General features: G+C 43.6%; 1 protein-coding gene across 2 annotated transcripts in view; it reads left to right on the top strand.

The window, feature by feature from the left end:
• PDE8B (phosphodiesterase 8B) overlaps positions 1 to 24,522 on the top strand; it is a 157,748-nt gene that overhangs the window by 6,479 nt on the left and 126,747 nt on the right. The window lies entirely within an intron of this gene.

The raw sequence follows: 24,522 nt of genomic DNA, 5'->3' as shown, positions 1-24,522 counted from the left end.
CATCTACACAAGGAGACAACAGTCAGGGGCATGAGCGATATACCAACTGTGGGGGCTTTATGCTGATGTAACTTTAGTCACCAAAGTTTATAGTGTAGATATGGCCTAAGTAAGCATGCATTCTTTCCCTTAAAGATTAGTGTTACATTTCAAAATTCTCACTGCTTAAGTGAAGCTTCTGCTTGACATATATTCATATTGGTAATAATACTTTGCAAATCTATAGCAAATCTTTCATTTGAGGATCCAAGCATTTTACAAATATTAAATAATGACACCAACTTCCTGTACATAGGACGGAGAAGGGATCACTTCACCCATCACTCAAATGCAGACAGTTCTGGGTTGTGTACAGCAACATTCCACAACACTTTAATAAAGAATATCATAGAAGTAAAGAATATCAGATCCACAGGAAAGTTGGCCTTGAGTTAACAATTCGATTCTTATGCAAAGTGCTGTGGAAGCTTCAGTTACAAGAAGTGGTCAGGTCTTCTATTTTACACCTCATCAGGAAGATGACACTTTTACTAAAAGATGGTAATATTGTTAAAAAAATTCTGTAGAAAAGATAATGCAAAAAACTGCCCAGTGAAAACTCTTGTTCAAACATTCATTAAAACAATTCTTTAAGTAAGCTGAAGAAAATAACAAAAGTAGAAGTTTAAAAATTATTTTTGTCAGAAACTCATGTCTATTAGATATCTGAGAGAGTATAACCATACTTGTAAAAGAACTGTTTATCTATATTTGCTAATTAGGACTTAATTGTAAAGAAGTTAAAAATACATTTACAAATTGCAGATGTTATAGCAATGTATTTACTTAAAATGTTAGTTTAGAAATTCCATATTTTTAAAGTATCAAGTGGTTAAATCTATTAATTTTGCAGATTTTAAATTCAGTTAATTTTAAACCTAACCTTGCTGGCCTAAGGATCGCACTTTAAAAGGTTCTACCGTCCATTAGTTTTCTACTGATGCCTTGGTCCTCCTTTCTTTTCTATTTGACAGGAAGGAGAGCCAGTAGGGTTTCTTTTCTCTTGCCATTTGTTTTTGTTGTGAACTTTACTCCAGGTTTTTCTTTGCTTCCTGGATGACAATCACAGCAGAAGCAGTTCTTGATGGAGTCTTCAAATTCTTTGTTAAAATCCTAGATTTACTTTTATGAAAACAGCTCATTTGAAACATGGCCCAGAAAGGGAAAGAAATACAGGGACCATACTCTCCTGTTTTATCAGACCAGTAACTGTGTTAACTCTGCTGAGGAAGTTGATTCTCACTGAGCTACTTAGTGTCCTATGGTCTGCCTTTCCTGTTCACAAAGAAAAAGGAATGAATGAAAAACATATGAATCTGAGGAGGAGAGGGTTTTGGAGAGCCTTGAGAAACCTGAGCACTGAGAGAGGTGTTAGGTCCACAAGCCCCTGGGGAGGTGCAGTTCTTCAGGCTTCCTCTTCCTTCATGGTCCTTCCAAATGGATATGGTATTCTTTGCTTCTGAGACATTCTAACGGGGTCTAACCTGGAGCACTGCCTTGCACCTAGAGAAATATTCAACTCCATAAAGCAACATCTTGCCTGAGACAATTTGAACAAAGAGATTGATAGTAGAGCTCTTAGAAAAGTTTATTTTCTTTTTCATTATACTGCTGTTCTGATGGCTGCTATTCCACTCACTGTCTGCAGCTAGAGTTCTCATAGCACAGAGAAGGCAGATACAGGGGGAAAGCCTCCTTGAAGGTGAAATCTGAGTCACTCAAGACAGCCATTTGTAGAAGCAACCTCCTTCTTCATGTTGCATTACATCGTGGGATTCATGGTTTCGCCACTAAGTATAGTCTGTAATGGCCTGACAGTCCTCTTGACTGTGCCTTGGATAGCAAAGGTATCAGCAACGTTCTTGAAATAAACTGAAAAATGATGGTAACGCAAGGAGTGTTACAATCCTGAGCCTGAGGGACATAGGATAGCAATCTTCTTAGAGCTACTCTATTATCAGGCTTGGCCTGGAAAATTCTAAGCTTGTAGGGGACACCAAATAGCCAAGACTTCATATCTGTAACCACCTTCTATAAATGAGTACAATAAGAGAGGCTCTGCACAGGTTTTGCTCTTGTATGCCAGACTTCATGTGGTATAGGTGAATTCCAAAAAATACTGTAGTTACTGTGAGAAGCAACACTAGACAGGGAAGTCTGTGGCTAGAAGCCCTGTTATGGCCTGGATGAAACAGTATCTCAAGACAATACAAATCAGACACTTAACAAGAAAACAAAACATCCTGGCAGACAGACTTAAGTAGTATCTGCTCTTCTCAAAGGACATACCGTGTTTCCAGAAATGGTCTACATGATCATAGACTCCTGGGTTGCTCTAGACATTAACTTGTTGACCTAAGTAGATAGCAGTAACTATCCAGGCCCAGGAGCAGCATTTGTGGATGCTTCTGCCATCCCCAGGACAGATTTCTTTGGCATGCGTTTTCTCTGGTGCGCCTACTTCACAGTATCACAAGAACAGTGTGAAAGGTCACCATGATAGTAGTAGCCTCAGACTAATCTAAATGATGGAGGGGGTTCTCTTCTTCTTCTGCTTCTCCTACACAACTTTCTGTCTCATAGCACCTAAACATCTAAGAAGGGTTCAAAAGGGATGACTAGCTGCCATGGACTATGTTAGATATCTGGACAGATATTTTACTTCAGCCACTATCTACTGCGTTTTAGACTGGCTTTAGTTTTTGGTACTGTCAAGGCAGAAGTGGCTTCTCTCCCCAATAGCCTAGAATTTTTATGAGGGAAATTAAACAAAGACCTTTCCTCCTAGTCCCTTGAAGTTCAAGTGTCAGCTCTGGGAGCCGTTGGGGAAGAGTGCAGGGTGTACAGATTGGGTCTCAGCTGATAGATTAAATATTGCTCCATGGCAAGCAGAGAGTGCAGTCTTTTTGCATGTTCTCTCTGTAGTATGCCATGCTGTGCAGTTCTGCTGCAGTTTGAACCTTGCATATCTGAAAAATGAAGAACCATCATTTCTCCCTATGGGAATACTAGCTAAGTTTCATCAGTCACAAAATTATGTACTAAGAATGCAGAAATAGATATTCTTATTCTTAAACCATGACTGGCTGTACTGCCTGTCAGTTGGAGATGAAAGGAGAAGCATTGCAGTAGTCACATAATGATAGATTAGCATGTAGAAGGCTTATTAACAGGTAAGCATTGTCAACTGGAGCTTGGGATTGATTCTGAGCTCTAAAAAATGAAATAATCTACATGTTCAGTTTTGTAGTTTCTGAATATAAAATTGAAAAACCTTTCTTTTAACAATGCCTTTTTGGTTTACTGTACTGTATTGCATTTGATATAACAGTATTGCTTGTGGTGAAAGTGGTAAGCATCTGGTTCGCTTTTCTGTCTGCAAGAAAGAGGCTAAGAACAATATGTGAAAGAAGTGGGGAGGGAGACAATGGAGGTAACTTGTAAGAAGGGCTTAGAGAAACATTGTGAAAAAGCCTGATCCAAAGACCACTGGAGTCAATATCTTCACTTCAACCAGTCAAATCTAGCCCTGTTTTCTTTGTTATGGTTTTCTCATAACAAAATACTTCTGGAACATGTTACGCCTGTATGATTTTATTGGATTTTTCTTTAATATGTATGTAATTTTTCCTAAATCATTTTTAGGGAAGATTAGATTGAAGGTCTTTTTACCCCTTTGTACCGGTGTGGTTGCTAGGAAATAGTATGTGAAGTGTTTCAGAGTGCAGCAGAATTAACTCTTTTTCTGAAGTGTTGTCATGGTGACTAAAAGTAATATTTTCTGGACTTTAAAAAATAAAATAAGACTAGGATAGCAGAATTATAATTTTAAAAAATCCTATAACAACCTTATTGGATGTTAAAATAGATACATTATAATTAAATGTGCGAAGATCTGAAGTCCAGTTTAATGTGTATTGAAAAAACACTTTTGTGGGAAGGGGAATGACTTTGTAATGATGAAAACTAGGGATATGTTTACACTTTGATCTGGAGGGTGTGCTTCCCATCTTGAAGTGACATACTCATACTAGCTGTTATCCAGCTAATGTGCTAAAAATAGAATGTAGCCACAATAGTGCGCATACACAAGCTAGCTCCTCCTGCCACTTGCGCTGCCATCCCTATGCTCTATTTTTAGCACGCTGGCTTGAAGAGATCTAGCACGAGTATGTCTCCTTGGTCTAGGAATCACACCCCCAGCTGGACCTGTAAACATACCTAAGTGTTTGACCCTCTGGTATACTGCTGTCTTCCATTCAGCCAGTTTAGTAGTCACCTTGCTACCCCCAATAACTCATTGATTTTGCAATCTAATAACAGCTTCAATTGACCTCTGGTGGAAACATCATCTTTATGCATAGAGGTAACTAAAGTTGGGTGATTTATTAAGGGGATTTTTAGTTTTCCATCTCAAGGTGACTAGTTCAAATGTGCCACAGACTGATAGTGACTGCCTGTAATTAAGGCCCTGTCATGTTCAGTTTTTACCAGTTTTTACAAAAGCTATTGTTCATTTTTTTTCTGATTTTTCACCTGAACTTTGGAAGTGCTGGAAACGTCCAAGACCCAACTTCCTGCTCCAAAAGGAGAAATGATGGCTCGGTAACCTGGGCCACCATCTCTCCTTCCCGAGCAGGGAACCGGGTCAGAAGTACTGGAATGCCTTGATTGCTGGTGTGCATACTGTTGGCAATTCCATGCCCACCACATATATATTACCAGTTTTGCAGATAGCAGAGATAGATATCAGCTTTCAAAGCAAATATAAGTTAGTGAACTACTTCTCATGCTAAAATGGGTCAGAAGTGAAAAACTGTATCTGACTCTCTTTCAGAACATGTGGGTTTTTTTAGAGTTTTTAAAAAATGAAAACAGGAGACGGGAGTGATATTTACTGAGAAACTTGTAAAGTTAATTTTTTTTCACTGATTTTTCACTCATTTTTAAACTTTTGTAATAAATACTGATCAATTCCTGGGAAATTTTAAAAGGAATAAAAACTGAAAATGAAGGGCCTTACATGTGATTATTACATCTGATAGTTATTTAATAGGACTTTGAAAACAAAGTTTATCAGGCTGACACATCTGTTATGAAGCTTAGTCTTGGGAATCATGAAAGATTTCCCTCCCCCTGTTGCCTCTCACAAATCTACTGCAAATGCTGTTTCTCTTGAACTGCCTGCTACTACTTGCCACCAGAAGGCTAGGTGTGTACAGGAGGTTATGACTGAAGTATCTTGCAGCTGAGGGAGGCCATCTGTTACAGTGATGGGGTATGCCGGTCTTACACATCTCAAGAGATGGAGCTTGGACACTATCACCATCACGTTAGGGTTATGGGAGTGAGGGGGTTTTGGTTTTGTTTACAGTCCACAGGCTGCTGAAGATCCATCCCTCTCTCCTCTTAGGGCCTCTCACTGGGGTAATGGGCTGTGCAAAATGAGGTGCTCATTTACATGAACTATCACCACACCTTAAAATATTCTGTTACTCTGGACATGTAAAGTTTGGGTAGTTTTTTTTTTAAATATTTGTGGTGGGAGGAAGGGAGCTCTGTAGAGCAGGATATCATTTCTCCTGAATAGGCTGATGTGCTGCACAGCCTTCGGGAGTCTAGGTAGCCTGTAAAGCCATAACTGTTTTTTGCAGGATAGAGCTATTAGTCCAAGGTGTACAAGCATTTTCTCCTTGCAGTTCAACTGTTATCTATCTGGCCTATTCACTGATCCAGCCTTTAGCACACAAATATTTATAGACCTTTTTCTCACCCACATGATCAGTTACAACAGAACACAATGTACTAGAGTTGTACTATTTCTTTAGACTCCCACCTTCATTTACATCCCTGTGAATAGGGAGTTATTTTGGAGAATCATTCAAAATACATCAGTACATATCTGCCCACCCACTCGCTGCCAAGTATTTTATATTCTGAATGCAGGAAAGGCAGAGCTTCAACTGTTTCCAAAAACCATTTCAGTTTAATGATGACTGTGCTCATTAATAGTGCCTCAGTGCAGAGCTCTTAAATATTAAATTACTTCGCTCTTTAAACACACAGAATCCATTTTTAATGGAATTGTAATAAATTGATGCATTCCATGACTTTCCAAAACTAATTCCATGGGTTCATGGCCACTGAGGGGCAACTGCTTCCCCCCCCTCCTGTGGGCACAAAGCATCCTGATGATACTGGAACCAGCCTGATTCCACAGCATGGGTGGAAAAGTACAGGATTCCAGGAGGAGCATCCCATCTGCGCTGCACACTGCAGAGTTCTGTGTTAGATCCCTGCGACTGAGTGTGTAGAGTATTTGTGCGTGTCAGGCAGGCTGGAGGAGGGGATATCAGATCCACTATACTCCAGTTGCCACCATTGAGCTGCTCTACAGCTAGTTTGTGGTCTGTTCGGAGCCATTATTTCCTGTCTCTGGCCTTCATGGATCTACCCAGGGCACAGCCCAAAATATGTACAGAAGCCAGCATTTGACTCCAAAAACTTAAAAATTGCAGTGATTTTAGTCAGTCACTTGGCTCTGCACTGAAAAAGTGTTAATTTTTTTTTCCCTCAGGGACAGCAAAAATAGCATACCTTACTCCTACTCATTCATGACAGGCTTATGTATTTCTTAGGACAAACTGTGCTCTCAGCCAGTGTGCATGCATCAGTGTAATTCATTCCTGTTCAACTACAATTTGTTTGTAACTTGTTTTTTCAGACCTGATTCTCCTCTCACACTAGTTTAAGCCTGGAGTGGGTCCACTGAAATCATTGCAGTTATACCAGTGTAAAAATCATGTAAGTGAATGTAGACTCAAGCCCTTGGTTTCAAAAAGATAATTTTGAATCTCCTTCCCCTGTTCTTAGCTCAGCCAGTTGGAAATTATGTAGGAAACTTTTCCCCTTCTCTTTGTTGATCTAGGAGCCTCTCTGTCTGGGATTGCTATACAAAGGGAAGCCATTTGAACGCAAGTGTTAATCATCTTCATTCTATTGCAACTTTATTTTATAATAATTACTGTTAAGTGCATTTCTAAAGGGCATATCACAATGCTGTCTAGGCACCAAGGGCTAGATCCACAGAGGGATTTAGGCGTAGCAACCTCATTGTTGCCATGCCTAACTTTTAGGTGCCCTGTTGCCCAGAGGAATTCACAACCCTGAAATAGGAGCCTGGGGGGAGGTAGATGCTTAAGAATGGAATCCACAGAAGCCAGCAGGCTGAGTGGGGGGCTGCCTAAACTAACCAATAGGAAATACGGAGGAGGGAAGTGTGGCCTAAGCCCTGCCCTTCAAAGAGATTTAGGCACCTAAGTCCAGGCAGGAAGGAGACTCCTGTCTCTGTTTGGTATCTCCAGCCATGAACCCTTTCCAGGAATTACCTCTGTAGTCACCTCTGGAATTACCGAATTACCTCTGGAATTACTGAATGTACCTCTGTAGTCACACTTTACACACCATTGTAATAATCTTTGTACAAAGTATCAGAGCGGTAGCCGTGTTAGTCTGTATCCACAAAAACAATGAGGAATCCAGTGGCACCTTAAAGACTAATGGATTTATTTGGGCATAAACTTTCGTGGGTAAAAAACCCACTTCTTCAGATGCATGGAGTGAAAATTACAGATACAGGCATAAATATATATATATTGGCATGTGAAGAGAAGGGAGTTACCTTACAAGTGGAGAACCAATGTTGAAGACCAATTTAGTCAGGGTGGATGTTGTCCACTCCCAATTAATTGATGAGGCGGTGTCAATAGCAAGAGAGGGAAAATTCCTTTTGTAGTGAGCCAGCCACTCCCAGTCCCTATTCAAGCCCAAATTGATGGTATTAAGTTTGCAAATGAATTATAGCTCAATAGTTTCTCTTTGAAGTTTGTTTCTGAAGTTTTTTTGTTCAAGTATGGCTACTTTTAAATCTGTTATTGAGTGTTCAGGGAGACTGAGATGTTCTCCTACTGGCTTTTGTATGTTACCATTCCCGATGTCTGATTTGTGTCCATTTACTCTTTTACGTAGAGACTGTCCGGTTTGTCCAATGTACATGCCAGAGGGCATTGCTGGCAGAATATGCCTTGTGAGGTACCATTTGAAAACTAGTAACTCACTGGTCAGTAATATCACAATGAAATGTGTGTAGCAACATTATATGTAAAGATATGAACATATGCTGAAATTATGACTGAAATGTGTTTGCCAGACAAGTGTTGGGAGGGAGTAAACCTGTTTTTCAAAGACAAAAGACAAACTGATGCCTCTAGCTAGGTGCCAAAGTTGATTGGCAATGACCGGTCAAGTGGCCATTCTTTGGCAGCGAAGGGGAACAGATCAATCTGCATTTTACCAAACAGCATAGAACCTTTTTCACCACAAGACTCCTGTCTCACGTCTCACAGCTGGAAGGAACTTTATCTAGGTAAGGGGTGGGCAAACTTTTTGGCCTGAGGGCTGTATCTGGTTATGGAAATTGTATGGTGGGCCATGAATGCCCAGTGGGGGAGGAGCACTCTATGGGGTGTAGTACGGAGGGCTCTATAAGGGATGATACCAAGGTGGGAGGAGAGGGGACTCATGGGGTGTGGCACAGGGCGGTACTGGGGACTCCTAGGGGCCCTGCTGGCAGTGACACCAAGGCGGCTGTACCAGGCACTGCCACGGGAAAAAGCACCCTAGCTGGGATGGGTGCAGCCCCTGGGCATTTTCAAGGTTCTCAAGGATGGGGCCGTAGGAGACCGGGAGGGGATTGGGTGCGTTGCCACGTGGGGGGCTGCCTCATAGGGGCCGGGTTCTGATCCCAGAAACAGTGTGGTGAAGTCGTGCCTGTGCAGTGTGGTTCTGCATGCCAGAAGATGGTGCTCATCAAGGGAATTGAGAGTAGGGGGCTGGGGAGCACTGGGCAGAGCGGGGCAAGCCCCTGACCATGCATCCCAGCAGGAGCTTGAGGGCCAGATAAAAATGTCTGATGGGCCGGAAGCGGCTTGCAGGCCATAGTTTGCCCACCCTGATCTAGGGCATAGAGTTGCCAACTTTCTAATTGCACAAAACCGTACACCCTTGCCTTGCCCCCTGCCCTGCCCCTTCCCCGAGGCCCTACTCCTTCTCTGAAGCCCCACCCCCACTCACTCTAGCCCCCCTCCCTCCGTTGCTCACTCTCCCCCACCCTCACTCATTTTCACTGGGCTGGGGCAGGAGGTTGGGATGCATGAAGGGATGAGGGCTCCAGCTGAGGGTGTGGACTCCAGGGTGGAGCCAGAAATGAGGGGTTCAGGATGTGGGAGGGGGCTCTAGGGTGGGGCAGGGGGTTGGGGTGTGGGAGGAGGTTTTTGAGGTGTGGGCTCTGGGAGGGACTTTGGGTGCGGGAGGGGGTTCCAACCTGGGTCGGTGGTTTCGGACGCTGGTGGAGGTGTGGGGTCTGGGAGGGAGGTAGGGTGCAGGAAGGGGTTCCAACCTGGGGCAGGCAAAGGGTTCCGGATGGGGGCTCCTGCTGAGCAGCGCTTACCTCAGGCAGCTCCCGGTCAGTCATGCAGCAGGGTTAAGGCAGGCTCCATGCCTGCCCTGGCTCCGCACTGCTCCTGGAAGTGGCCATCATGTCTGGCCCCTAGGCAGAGGCGCAGCCAGGCTGGTCTATGTGGTGATGGGGCTCAGGCTTCCAGCTTCAGCCCTGGGGTGGCAGGCAGCAACCTCTGGTTGTGGGGCTTCAGGCTCTGGTCCCAGGCTTACCACTCCCACCATTGCCCCTGGCCCCTGCTGCCTCCTCCAGCCCCAGGTGCTGACCACGGGGCTTTGGGCTCTGGCTGCACAATGGTGGGCTCTGTCCCCTGTTTGCAGGGCTCTGGGCTCCAACTGCAAGGCCATGGAATCCAGTCCCAGGCTCACCCCCCCCCCACATATGCCCTTGCTCCTGCTGCCTCCCCTGGCCCCCCTGTCATAAATATAAAGGGAAGGATAAACACCTTTAAATCCCTCCTGGCCAGAGGAAAAACCCTTTCACCTGTAAAAGGTTAAGAAGCTAAGATAACCTCCCTGGCACCTGACCAAAATGACCCATGAGGAGACAAGATACTTTCAAAGCTGGAAACGGGGGGGGGGGGGAGGGCAAAGGGTTCTCTCTGTCTGTGTGATGCTTTTGCCGGGACCAGAGCAGGAATGCAGGTCAGAACTCCTGTAAAGAGTTAGTAAGCAATCTAGTTAGATATGCGTTAGATTCTGTTTTGTTTAAATGGCTGATAAAATAAGTTGTGCTGAATGGGATGTATATTCCTGTGTTGTGTCTTTTTGTAACTTAAGGTTTTGCCTAGAGGGATTCTCTATGTTTTGAATCTCATTACCCTGTAAGGTATTTACCATCCTGATTTTTCCAGAGGTGATTCTTTTACTTTTTCTTTAATTAAAATTCTCTTTTAAGAACCTAATTGCTTTTTCATTGTTCTTAAGATCCAAGGGTTTGGGTCTGTGTTCACCTATGCAAATTGGTGAGGATTTTTATCAAGCCTTCCCCAGGAGAGGGGGTGTAGTGCTTGGGGGAGTATTTTGGGGGGGAGACGTTTCCAAGTGGGCACTTCCCCTGTTCTTTGTGTAACACTTTGGTGGTGGCAGCGTTTAACCTAAGCTGGTAAGAATAAGCTTAGGGGATCTTTCATGCAGGTCCCCACATCTGTACCCTAGAGTTCAAAGTGGGGAAGGAACCTTGACATGGTGGCAGAGTGGCGGGATTAATCTGAAATCATTTTGAGATTTTTTTTTTGCACCAGAAGCACAGAAGAATTTTAAAAGATTTTAAAGGGTTTTATAAAAGGGGACAAAGCAACAAGCATTACAAAAGGGATTTGTCTTTTGTGAGCTGGAGTTTTCTCTACCTAAAGGCAGGGTAGTTAACCTCCTGCAGGGAAATTCACAAGTTTTTCAGAAGAGTTTTTTTGTTTTAGCTAAGAGCAACTTAGGGTTTTTCTGTCTATTTGCCTGGAGACAAAGGTGTTAGTTTTTTTTTAAAGGATTTTTCTGTAGGCTGACAATCACTATCAGAGAACATAGGTATCAGGGTACAGCACAACCTATTTTTTTTTTGACAAGCCAAGTTTTTGTTTGTTTGTTCTATTTCTAACTCTCTGGTGTAAAGTTAGTTAAAAACAGAGAGGCAAACATGTCAGAGCCCAAGGCAGAAACAACCAAGAGGCTCCCCACAGGAGAGCTAGTGAGGCGGTGAAAGAGGCAGAAAAAAACCAAGAGGCTGCCCAGAGGAGAGCTATAGAGGCAGAAAAAAACCAAGAGGCTGCCCACAGGAGAGCTATGGAGGCAAGGGAAAAAGAAATGGAGGAGAAGGAAAAAGAGAGGAAGCATGAACGGGAGTTGGAGAAGGTAACAGCTGAGCGGAATCTACTGGATAACCCTAACAATCCTTCCCCAACAATCCACAAATGGGAGCGACTGTTGCTGAATATTTTCTCTCCTTTGAGAGACTGTGCACTCTCCATAAAATTCCTGAAGCTCGCAAGATGATCACATTGATCGCAAAATTGACTGGAAGAGCTCTGGACATATTCAATAAGATGCCTATTAATGAGGCTTCTGACTATAATAAGTTCAAGGATTTGGTTTTAAAGCAATTTCAAATTACTTCTGAAACGTACAGAGTAAAATTTCGAACCCTTAAGAGAGGGTCTGGGCTAAGTAATGTGGCTTATCTAAACCAGATGAAGGATCTGTTAGATAAATGGGTGCAAGGAAGGGGTGTCACTAGCTTTGACGGAATGTGTGATTTGATAGCTTAGGAGCAATTCCTGAATATGTCCAAGGAAGAAATAAAACAGTGTTTATGGGATAAGGAAATGGACTCAGCAGAAAGTCTTGCTTCTTATGCTGATTGATACGAGCAGTCCCAGACTGCCAGAAAGGCGGGGCAAGGCGGAACAAAATGGGTGGAGGGAGGAGAGAGGAACAACCCTGGTCGCGGATAACAGAGCAGATACCAGAAGGGACACCTTCAGACCACACCCTACTACCGGGGGCAGGCCAAGGCCCCAACTACACACCAAGGAATACTCCAGACACCTTATCGTCCTGCCACACCATTCTCCAGAAACGCACCTTGCCCCAGTGACCCGTCAGCTGGACGATGTTTTAAATGTAATGAGCCGGGGCATGAAAAGGCCAACTGCCCCAAGAACCCCCACAGATTACAGTTCATTGCACCGGAATCACACCAGAGGTCCTCAGGCCCAGATACCTCCGAGATACCCTCAGAGCGGAGGGAAACTGTGAGTGTCGGCGGGAAGAAGGTCACCGCATGGAGGGACACCGGAGCACAAGTTCGGCTATCCATGCTTCCTTAGTGGACCCCAATTTAATCGACCCAGAGATCCAAGTGACAATTCAACCCTTCAAGTCCAACTCTTTCAATTTGCCTACAGCCAAGTTGCCCGTCCGGTACAAGGGCTGGTCAGGAACATGAACTTTTGCAGTCTATGATGATTATCCCATCCCCATGCTGTTGGGGGAAAACTTGACCAGTCACGTGAAGCTAGCCAAGAGGGTGGGAATGGTCACCAGCAGCCAGGCTAAGCAAGCTGTCACACCTAGCTCTGTTCTGGAAACTTCTACCAGGACCCGGTCAGAGGTGATGGACCCGGACCCCATGCCAACGTCTGCAACAGCAGTAGTGGATCCAGACAGAGCCAGTCCCAGAACTGGAACCGGCGGAACAACCAGCACCAGACCCATTGCCAGCACTGAATCCAGTACTTGCAACCCCAACACCAGAGGGCCCCACTGAACCTGAACCGGCAGCAGCCCATAACCCTACACAAGAGGCTCTGCCGGAGCCTGAACCCCAACATAGTGCACCAGCGGAGAGCGGTTCACAGTCAACGGAAACAGCCCCATCCCCTACATCGCTTCCAGAGGCACCAAGCCTAGGTCCACAATCCAATGAGGAACTGATGTCTCCAGCATCAAGGGAACAGTTCCAGACCAAACAGGAAGCAGATGAAAGCCTCCAGAGAGCTTGGATGGTGGCACGGAGCAACCCACCGCCTCTCAGCTCTTCTAATCAATCCAGGTTTGTTGTAGAAAGAGAACTTTTATACAAGGAAACTCTTTCTGGTGGACACCAGGAAGACTGGCATCCTCAGAGACAGTTGGTAGTTCCAACTAAGTACCGGGTAAAGCTCTTGAGCTTAGCCCACGATCATTCCTAGTGGCCATGCTGGGGTGAACAGGACCAAAGACCGTTTGGGGAGGTCATTCCACTGGGAGGGAATGGGCAAGAATGTTTCTACCTATGTCCGGTCTTGTGAGGTATGCCAAAGAGTGGGAAAACCCCAAGACCAGGTCAAAGCCCCTCTCCAGCTACTCCCCATCATTGAAGTTCCATTTCAGTGAGTAGCTGTGGATATTCTGGGTCCTTTTCCGAAAAAGACACCCAGAGGAAAGCAGTACATACTGACGTTCATGGATTTTGCCACCTGATGGCTGGAAGCCATAGCTCTAAGCAACATCAGGGCTAAAAGTGTGTGCCAGGCACTACAGACATTTTTGCCAGGGTAGGTTGGCCCTCTGACATCCTCACAGATTCGGGAACTAATTTCCTGGCAGAAACTATGGAAAACCTTTGGGGAAACTCATGGGGTGAATCACTTGGTTGCCACCCCTTACCATCATCAAACAAATGGCCTGGTGGAGAAATTTAATGGAACTTTGGGGGCCATGATACATAAATTCATAAATGAGCACTCCAATGATTGGGACCTAGTGTTGCAGCAGTTGCTCTTTGCCTACAGAGCTGTACCACATCCCAGTTTAGGGTTTTCAACATTTGAACTTGTATATGGCCGCGAGGTTAAGGGGCCATTACAGTTTGTGAAGCAGCAATGGGAGGGGTTTACACCTTCTCCAGGAACTAACATTCTGGACTTTGTAACCAACCTACAAAACACCCTCCAAACCTCTTTAGCCCTTGCTAAAGAAAACCTAGGGATGCTCAAGAAGAGCAAAAAGCCTGGTATGATAAACATGCCAGAGAGCGTTCCTTCAAAGTAGGGGACCAGGTCATGGTCTTAAAGGTGCTCCAGGCCCATAAAATGGAAGCGTCGTGGGAAGGCCATTCATGGTCCAGGAGCGCCTGGAAGCTGTTAATTATCTCATAGCATTCCCCCCCTCCAACCGAAAGCCTAAGGTGTACCATATTAATTCTCTAAAGCCCCTTTATTCCAGAGAATTAAAGGTTTGTCAGTTTACAGCCCAGGGAGGAGACGATGCTGAGTGGCCTGAAGGTGTCTACTACGAAGGGAAAAGTGCTGCTGGCGTGGAAGAGGTGAACCTCTCCATGACCCTTGGGCGTATGCAGCGACAGCAGATCCAGGAGCTGTGCACTAGCTACGCGCCAACGTTCTCAGCCACCCCAGGACTGACTGAACGGGCATACCACTCCATTGACACAGATAATGCTCACCCAATTAAAGTCCAACCTTACCGGGTGTCTCCTCAAGCCAAAACTGCTATAGAACGGGAGATCCAGGATATGCTACAGACGGAGGTAATCTGCCCTTCTGGCAGTGCATGGGCATCTCCAGTAGTTCTAGTTCCCAAACCAGATGGGGAGATACGTTTTTGCATGGACTGCTGTAAGCTAAATGCTGTAACTCGCCCAGACAACTATCCAGTGCCACGCACAGATGGTGCTTTTGGTTGGACATTAGGATAAACTTCCGAATTGCCAGGGTAGTTAAGCACTGGCATAAATTGCCTATGGACGTTGTGGAATCTCCGTCATTGAAGATTTTTAAGAGCAGGTTAGACAAACACCTGTTAGGGGTGATCTAGATAATACTTAGTCCTGCCTTGAGTGCAGGGGATTCGACTAGAAGACCTCTCGAGGTCCCTTCCAGTTCTATGATTCTATTACACTGGTTGGTCCAGGGTGGGCTGAGCAGAATCGGAGAAAAGTGCCTGGGTGGAAGGCATTGCCAAGCCAAGGGTGTTTCAAGCCCTATTCAAAGACTCAAATCCAGGGACCCCTCCTCCCCACTGCAAAAAACCCTGGAATCACCACTAAGTACTTTTACAAAGGGGTCTTCATGGCCTTCTCTAAAGCAATCTCATTGGCCTTGCTTCTGAGTTCTTTATAGAAATAACTGCCAAAGCACTTAACCTTTTGCTGCCCAAGGGGCGTTCTTAGATAGGTCTTAATTAATTTTAGCTTGCTGAAACTCCTTTCATTAGCAGACCTGATTAAAGGAAGACAGCAAAAATACAGTGTGGTTTCTCTGTTAGGGAAACTCCCATCTAAAGACTTTTTATGAATGTAGCTAAGGAGATCACTGGGTGCCTTTGTTTCCAAGTCAGCCTTAAAGATTCACTTGCAAAAACTGGTGAAAAGCTCAGTCTCATTCTCAAAACTGAGTTTAAATCCTCAAGGTAGCTGCTTGCTAAGTTTCAAATGTGCCTCGACATTTCAGTTTCCTGCAAGTTACAAAAAGCAAACCTTTCTCTGTGTCCATCACGCTTGCACTCCTATCATCTAATTGTATTAGTATTGAGACTAAAATGGACTTGAAAACCTCACATTCAAAAACCTTTTGAGATCTGATGGCCTTTCGTCCTTTGCAAGTGTGCCTGACATTGGTTTCCTCCTTTGAGATTGTTTCTCTTTGAAGTGCATGGATACACCTAATGTTTCAGCCTGTGAAGCAGCAGCTTCCTTAAACGCAACAAACCCAGAGGCCATAATTCCAAAAAAGTGACTGGAAGACCACCAAGTAAACTGCAAGTTATTTGTCAAGATCCGGATTCAGCAATTTTTTGCTCACAACATTCATTTTTGATAAGGTATTATACCACATCTTGGCCAAAACAAGAAATGAAATCTCTGAAATATTTGTTTGCAAGCTATCCGCTTCTAGTTTAAGTTCTGGCATGTGAAACCTTTATCTCGTCTAAAGTATCAAAAACACCCTGTACGTGATTTCATAGCAGATGGATTGCCTCTACTCTTGCTGACCATCTTGTTGTGCTTTGGCATCTTTTATGTAACGTTAATATGCTTTTTCAACACACCCCAATTACTAGTCGAAGCAGGAAAACAGGGTATACGATATTTGAACAATTCCAAAAAATAGAATTTGTGGAGCAATAATTGCAGTAGCTCCTCCAACAATATACCATGAGTGGGCAGCACATGGGATGAAAGACATGTATTGATTTTACCTGCTGAATCGGATTTTGAACACCTTTTTATGCTGCAGCCGTGTTAGCTCTGTCATAGCTTTGTCTGTGGTAATCAGCCGTATCTAAACTATCTTTTTTTCAGCTTCTCTAAAATAACCTCTTTAATACCTGCCTCTATTTTAGGGGGCATATCAATGAAATATACAAAACTCTCAACAACCTTTGCTCTGCCTTTCGAAACCTCAACATACCTTAACACCTGAGATATTTGTTCCATTCAGAAGATGTCTGGAGTGCCATCAAATGTAATAGAGAAGTATTTAGCTTTCCTAACCTTGTCAAAAATAGTCTGCTGTATTTTTCTTGTGATCCTACCGATAAATACATTTTGAATTCAATGTGATAAGTATGTCATCTTGCAGTACTAGCCTTAATAGCTTCCACATAATCTCAATATGCTATTTTACCTTGTAAACAATTCAAGTAAACCCAAACAATTACCATTACAAAGACTGCCTAATTTCTCGTCTGAACTTCTCAAGTTAAACCCCTCTCACCTAAGTACAGCAAAAGATTTAAGAGATGATGCAAAATATCGCACCACATGTCCTTCTGCATCTGATGACAGATTGTATATCTTTTCCAATTGTCAGGTTTCAGAGTAGCAGCTGTGTTAGTCTGTATTCGCAAAAAGAAAAGGAGTGCTTGTGGCACCTTAGAGACTAACTAATTTATTTGAGCACAAGCTTTCGTGAGCTACAGCTCACTTCATCGGATGCATTCAGCTGTAGCTCACAAAAGCTTATGCTCAAATAAATTCGTTAGTCTCTAAAGGTGCCACAAGTCCTCCTTTTCTTTTTCCAAATGTGTGACCCTTTTCCAACCATTCTGCAAGTTCTATCTAGTGAGCAATTGCCTCCACATGTTCCTTTGAGTGTTCATGTTGGCATACTCAGTCACTAAAGTGGAAGAAGTTCATCATGAATCCAATTTACAGTTCGCATTAGTTGAAATGACTGGCTGTGTTTGGTTTGGAATCTTTGAGTCGTCGTCTTGTTCTGCATCCACCATCTGTAGAGTTTTCTCTACTCATTGTTCTTTCTGGAGGAACAAACTGTAGATGTCGACAGTTTCAGTTGAACTCTCCACAGTCCGTCTCAATTATATATAATGTGGGCTCTGAAGTCCTTTTCTTTCTGACAGCTGGAATTCATCTTTTTTCCTCCATCCAGTTTGAGACAAACATGGTCACCACATTCTCAACTTGGCAGCTCTCTGAATGATGTCTGTTGTAAAGTATTTGTAGGCTCTTTTTGCCTTTTTATTTTATTTGGTTTCTCTCTTCATGTCTGGCCACTTTGGAAATAGATACTTTTCCAGAGTTGGAAGAGTAGTTCTGAGTTGTCTTCCCATCATGATTTTTGCTGCACTATATCCAGTAGCTGCTACTGGTAGTGATCTGCAAAAAGAACAGGAGGACTTGTGGCACCTTAGAGACTAAAAAATGTATTTGTGCATAAGCTTTCGTGAGCTACAGCTCAATGCATCCGACGAAGCACGGCTGCTACTCTGAAACCTGGTAGAGATCTGTAACTCAGAAAAACAAGAAATGGATCTTCCTAATGTAGGATTTTCTTGTACTTTCTGTACAGTTCTCTCAGCCTCTCCATTCACTTGTGCATAATGTGGACTGCTAGTAATACGTTCAAAATCGTATTTCATTCAGAATGACTTAAATTCAGTGAAGTGTGGCCCATTGTCTGTCACTAGTTGTTCTGAAATACCAAAATGAGTAAAAGAGCACTTCATTTTCTCAATAACACAGTAATGTTATGTCTTTCAAGTATATTATTTCCTTATACCTGGAAAAACTGTCCACTACGACCAGGTAATGATGTCCTCTGAATTCACATAAATATGCAGGTACTCTCTTCCAAGGTCTCTCTGGTAGGGTGTCTCTACACTGTATGATTCAACGTTGTCTCACGTTGATTTGTATTGGATCCTCTTTCAAAAATCCAATATCATCAATCCTCCACTGAGTTCTTCCCCCTTTCCCGTCAGGTCCATCATGGCTGTCGCATTGCAGCTCAGAAGGTTGTTGGTCTTTGATTCTTTGATCACATGCACTCTGAATGCAAAGGTTTTGTCTTTACTATGGTGAACTTGCTGGTGCAGTTCATACCTCCAGGGCTAGTCGGAGCTGGGTGAGGTGACTTCAGCTCTGGGAGGGGTTGAAGGTGCTTGTAAATCCCTCCTGAGATGATTGTGACGTCAACTCCTAAGTTAATTTTAAAGGCATTAGTCTTACCATGAATATTCAGTTTCACTCTCCAGGCAGGCTCACTCTCCAGCTGCAAAATGTCCATATTTCACACATTTATTACTGTGTGCAACTCTTTTGGACATGCATTGTCTCTTGGGATATGACTTTTTCCACATTTTGTGCACGTAGGCTGGAATTTGTCCCTTAGCCTGGGAGTTCTCTCTTCATGCCTCAGGAGTTTTATGATAATTACTGTTTCAAAATGTCTGTTTGTAGCTTCTAAACTAGTTTCAGGGTTTTCAAGTTGCTCCTTCCTTTTGTTCTGTTGTTTGACCAGTTCAGACTGCTTTGCTTTCTGTATAGCTGTGGCTCAGGTTAAGTCTGTCATCAGTTATAGCTGCTGAGAAAGGTTTTTAATCTGTTAATCCAATAACCAGCCCAACTCTGATATTTCATGTTTTGCAGTCCCAAAATCATGGTTTTCAGATGATGTATGCAGAACTCTTATAAAACATTCAACGTTTTCCCCGGGTTCTTGAATTCTCTGGTGAAAACATGCTCTTTCATAAACCACATTTCTTTGAGGTATAAAGTATGCATCAAACATAGCCAGAATCCTTTTATAGTCATCTCTGTGACTGTCTTCAGTAAAGTCAAAGAATTTAAAGAAGATACCCATATTTCTCCAGTTTCCCTGTGCAGCTTGGTAGCAATATGAAATCTTGCAACATATTGTTTCCAGTCTGTCCATTCTGAAGATTTGTCAAAGCTGAAGTTCTCTGGGGCATTGAAGAGTGGCATGTTGATGAGATCCTGCAACCTTTGTTGCTTTGTTCCTTCTGTTGACAAGCTTTGTTGCTGTTTTCCTTCTGTTTCTGTTCTCCTCTGTCACTAATTTTATTTCTGAGGCTATGTCATATTCCTGTACCAGATATAGATTGTCAAAAGAGCTTCCTTATTGGTGAGGTACACACCAGATGTGTTCATCATAAGATCCTTTAATGCTTTGCCAGGTATGGTGGAGGTTAGTTTAAATAAGGTATATTACACACAGTGCCATCTAGTGTCTGAACAGTAAAGTACAATTTAGCACTCCGTTACCTCTAGGGCCCCACGATAGAAGAAAAGAGCAAGTAGTTTTTGTTTTTTGTTTTAAAAAAAAAAAGCCCTGTATAGGCCTGAACCCAGTTCCATTTGAAATCCCTCTTTGCACGGTCTTGGTGGAAGGAAAGTCAGAGTCTAGTCTAGGCTGAGGAATCATGAAAGAAGAGTCTGTTGGGTGGGGATGGAGAGTGGGGCCAGGGAAAAGCTTGGTGCTAGGCTAAGAAGGGGTGGAGGAATAGTTGGGTGGAGAGGTAGCTGGGAAGAAGTGTCTGTCTTGGTGGCATACTATTTTGAAGGAGCCAAAAGTTTTGAGGGATCTATGCCTGAGCTAGCTTTCACCCCCTGTAACCCTGCAGAACCATGGCTGATGATATAGCCTTGAAGTTGACTTATAACAAAATCTTTTTAAACCACTGTGTCTCTGGTACTTATTTATAGGGGTCTGATTCAGAACTTGCTAAAACTGCTCAAGTGTATTTCTGTCTCACTATAATAAGTGAAGTGTAGGTGTTATTCTGTGCTCATGTTTTAAATTAGAAGTAGAATGTCCATTGCCATCGAAACCACCTAACATGAGTCTGTTCTCCGTACATACTCATTCTTTCTTCCAAAGACAGTGGGGAAATATATGCATGTATCGACAGTAGAAGAGACCACTGTGTATCCACAGAATTTGGAGGAGCATTAATCCATCCATTTCTTTGTGGCACACATGCCAGCATGTACATCCATAAGAGTAAAACAAGGTCTTCCATCTTCATCCATTTTTTCTTGCTAACACAGATTATTGCTACTGTCAAATAATGTTGCTTAGTAATGGATACATGGTGGTACCAGGGAATCTGGGAGTGGAGTGTGGGCAGCTATAGTAGTGGCTCTATTGTAGGAGGGGACGGTTGCTGGCAAGAGTGTGCTACCGCTGCCAAGAAAGTTGTGGATGGGCAAAACAGGGGCGTGACTGCTGCAACAATCAACAGATGAAAGGGGAAACTTCTGGCAGCACTCCAGAATAAACCTAAATAACAAAAATCACCCCTATGCAGCAGATCCTGCACATGGCATTTATGTCCCATTTTAGCCCTCAACAAGGATTTGAGTGGCTACACAGGGGTGAATTTCACCAAAGTGCAGTTTTACTCTGGAAAAGTGACTTTGTAAAATTGGTACCATTTTACTCAGCAGAGCTGTTTCCTTTGTACATTCAGGCTTAGCCACTCACTTTAGTGACAAAAAACAATGTTTACTACTTTTCACTTCTATTAGCTCTGCAGCAGCCACACAGGTAAGACTGAGAGAACTGCAGACTCTAGTCCATATTTTGCAACTTCAGTAGTATTGTTTATTGAAGTCCAACCAGCTCTATCTGTTTTAAGTCCACTGAAACAATCAGATTGTATAGGAATTACTAAGGGCACAACTGGCAGGCAGTAGCAGGACTGTCAACTCCATGGCTTAAAATCATGAGATTTTTTAAAAAATAATAAATGTGGGGTGGTTTTTTTGTTTGTTTTTTTTTGCCTTCTGGTGTTTGAGCTGGTAGGGGTCACATTGTCCAGCTTTTCTCTACACACGAGTGCTAAAAACCTACTTTTTAATGAAAACTTAAATTTATCAGTAATCACATGAATCTGGGAGCTGGGGTTGTAAGATAAACACCAAATAGTGTTATACTTCTAAGAAGCACACAGGATCTTTTCAGGGAGAAGGCAGCATGCCACATTTATTGAGAATACAACAGTTAGCATATGCTTTTCAATCGCACGCACACACACACACGCACACAGTCCTGCCAGCTGATGTTTATAGTTACCAGTCCAGAGTCTGGATCAATTTAGTGGCCAGCCAGATTGGTCGTAGAGGGGAGCAGGGCTCTGTTGGTCGCGATCCGATGCTCCTGGAGTGTGGCAAGATGAACCTAAAGTCCCATGGCCAAACACCCTGTTCTTATAGTCTTTTTTCTCTGTTGAAGTCTATGGATTTTGCTGTGTCAGTTTGTGACCGATTACTTCTTAATTGGTGTATCTTTTGATGTAAACATTCCAATACACCTCCGAGAGGGTATTCCTGTCCTGGTTCCAATTTAATTAATTGTCCTGTCTTTAGGGGTGCCAGCCTTCACCTCAGGGTCGTCAATCTGCCCTTCCTTCATTATGGATGCACGCTGATGATTTTGTGGTGTCGTTAAGTTCCTTCACTCCTTCCTTGACCATCTGGCTATAACAATGGCCTTCACAGCTTATCTTTTCCTGATGCGTACATTCCTCGTTAACACAAACAGTCTTTTTACAGAGACCTTTGAGAATACAAACAGCGTCAGTTTATTTTGAATCTCCTTAACATAGACACAATACAAGATCCTGTCTCTTACTTACTAAACCTTAAAACAAAGAAATGTATATTTAACTAGAGTGCCTAATTTGTAATACATATAGAAAACCATAGTAGTCATTATAACTTATCCTAAAACAAAAGGGTGACCATAATCAGTAATAAGGATTGTTCTGGTCTGTCCCTGCCTTAACATTAGTACAGACACTGGCAGTCTGTCAGGATGAAATCAAATCATACATTAATTCTCATAGTACAATTATAAAATCCTGCTCCTACAATAGCATGAGACTCATACTAAAATAGGTTGAATTGGCAGCACTGTAGAATGCCCAATTTGTCTGGCAGAATCTGTCACACACAGCCAGTGGGAGGCAGTGTATTGTCTATCAAATACTACTGCAGTGGATCAGTTTATCTGTCTGAGGGCATGTCTACACTACAAAATTAGGTCGAATTTATTTAAGTTGACATTTAGCCTCTTATTTTACAAAGTCGATGCTGCATGTCCCCACTATGCACATTCCGTCGGCAGAGCACATTCTCACTACTACGGGTAGTATCGACTCACTGAGCAATGCACTGTGGGCAGCTATCCCACAGTTCCTGCTGCTGATTGGAATTCTGGGTTAGGCTCCCAATGCCTGATGGGACAAAAACATTTTCTCGGGCTCTTTTGGGTATATGTTGTCAGCCTCCCATTATGCACTTAACCTCCTCCCTCCTTCCCTGAAAGCAATGGCAAATAATCATTTTTCGCACCTTTTTTTCCTAAGCCTGGGTTACTCGTGCAGATGCCATAGCATGGCAAGCCTGGATTCCACTCAGCTGTACACTGTAGTTGTGAGCATCACAAACACCTCGCGCATTGTCCTGCGGTATTTGAAGAGCCTAGCCAGGAGCCGCTGCGCGGAAGAATGTGATGCCACGCAACTAGCCGTGCTGGAAGCCATGGAATGGAGCAATTTGCACATGGTGGCGGCGGCAGTTGGGCTTGTTGACATGGTGGAACGCCGCTTCTGGGCCCGGGAAACAAGCCCAGACTGGTGGGACCGTGTAGTTATGCGGGTATGGTATGAGGAGCGGTGACTGTAGAACTTTCGAATGCATAAGGCCACTTTCATGGAACTTTGCAAATTGCTTTTCCCAGCCCTGAAGTGCAGAAATACCAAAATGAGAGCTGCTCTGACAGTTGAGAAGTGAGTGGCGATAGCCCTGTGGAAGTTTGCAATGCCAGCTTGCTACCAGTCAGTCAGGAATCACTTTGGAGTGGGTAAATCTACTGTGGGGATTGCTGTGATCCAAGTAGCCAGGGCAATCAATTCACTTCTGCTAAGAAGAGTAGGGACTCTGGAAAATATGTAGTACAGAGTGGATGGCTTTGCTGCGTTGGGGTTCCCTAACTGTGGTGGAGTGATAGATGGAACGCACATCCCTATCTTGGCACCAGACCACCTCGCCAAAGAGTACATAAAATGCAAGGGGTACTTCTCAATGTTGTTGCAAACGCTAGTGGATCACAAGGGCCATTTTACCGACATCAACGTGGGATGGTCGGGAAAGGTACATGACATGCGCATCTTTAGGAACTCTGGTCTCTTCAGAAAAGTGTAAGAAGGAACTTTCTTCCCAGACCGGAAAATTATCGTTGGTGACGTTGAAATGCCAGTAGTTATCCTTGGAGACCCAGCCTACCCCTTGCTCCCATGGCTCATGAAGCTGAACACAGGCAGCCTGAATAGTAGTAAGGAGCAGTTCAGCCATAGGCTGAGCAAGTGAAGAATGGTGGTAGAATGTGCCTTTGGATGTTTAAAGGGGCGCTGGCGCAGTTTACTCACTAGGTTAGACCTCAGCGAAAACAGTATTCCCCTTGTTGTTGCTACTTGCTTTGTGCTCCATAATATCTGTGAAAGTAAGGGGGAAAAGTTTCTGGTGAGGTGGGGAGTTGAGGCAGATCGCCTGGCTGCCAATTATGAGCAGCCAGACACCAGGACAATAAGAAGAGCAGATTGAGGTGCACTGCGTCTCTGAGAGGCTTTGAAAACCAGTTTCATGAATGACACAATACTGATGTGATAGTTCTGGGTTTTGTTCCTTACCAACCTGCCCCCTTTTTTGCATGTTCTGCCCTGTAAACTAAACCCCCACCAAACACAGTGTGCACAGTGAATAAAGAGCCTTTTGTCCTCAATCCATGCATTTTTATTTTGCTAACAAACACTGAACAGAGACAGCAATTAATAGCAAAGATAACCCTGATCTAAGGGCCTGATAACACAGGGTGGGAGGGACAAGGACACGTAGTTTATTACAATTGCACTGTGTAGCAATCAAAGCTGTGGGAATGAAAGCCTTCTGCTCCATGACCCATCCCCTGGAGTTGAGTTCAAGGGATAATGGAGCTTCTCCCTCCCCCTGCATTCTAGATCGTCTGGGAGAGGAGGATATGGAACTTGGTGAGGTGCCACAAGTCCTCCTTTTCTTTTTGGTGAGGAGGGCGGCTGGTTCATCATTGGGTGCAGAGGGACTCTAAGGTCTAGCTGCCTTTCCTGCACCTCAACCAGATGCCTCAACATGTCTGTTTGCTCCCCTTGTCTTCTACTGTCGACTGTTCA

This window comes from Natator depressus, chromosome 5, assembly GCF_965152275.1.
Source record: "Natator depressus isolate rNatDep1 chromosome 5, rNatDep2.hap1, whole genome shotgun sequence".
Lineage (NCBI taxonomy): Eukaryota > Metazoa > Chordata > Testudines > Cheloniidae > Natator > Natator depressus.
The sequence above is the reverse complement of the archived record's forward strand: the minus strand, read 5'-3'. Positions and strand labels throughout refer to the sequence as shown.